We start from the raw sequence: 241 nt of genomic DNA, 5'->3' as shown, positions 1-241 counted from the left end.
CCCCCCCTCTCCGATTGAAGGAGAGAGCGGGTCACCCTGAAGAGGGCGGCAGGGCGGTTATCTGATGACGCGATGAGTGAGGCATAGTAGTTAGTCCTAGCCTCCCTCCCAATCATAGTAGTTAGTCCTAGCCTCCCTCCCAATCAAACCCCTGCCTCTCATTTACATGCTGTGAATGCCATGTTGACTTTTTTTTACCTCTGCTTGGATGACGCTGTCTAGCAGCAATGAAAGACAAAGG

This window comes from Protobothrops mucrosquamatus, unplaced genomic scaffold (genome assembly GCF_001527695.2).
Source record: "Protobothrops mucrosquamatus isolate PMUCROS unplaced genomic scaffold, P.Mucros_1.0 scaffold364, whole genome shotgun sequence".
Taxonomy (NCBI): Eukaryota; Metazoa; Chordata; class Lepidosauria; order Squamata; family Viperidae; genus Protobothrops; species Protobothrops mucrosquamatus.
This window is presented reverse-complemented; position numbering follows the sequence as displayed.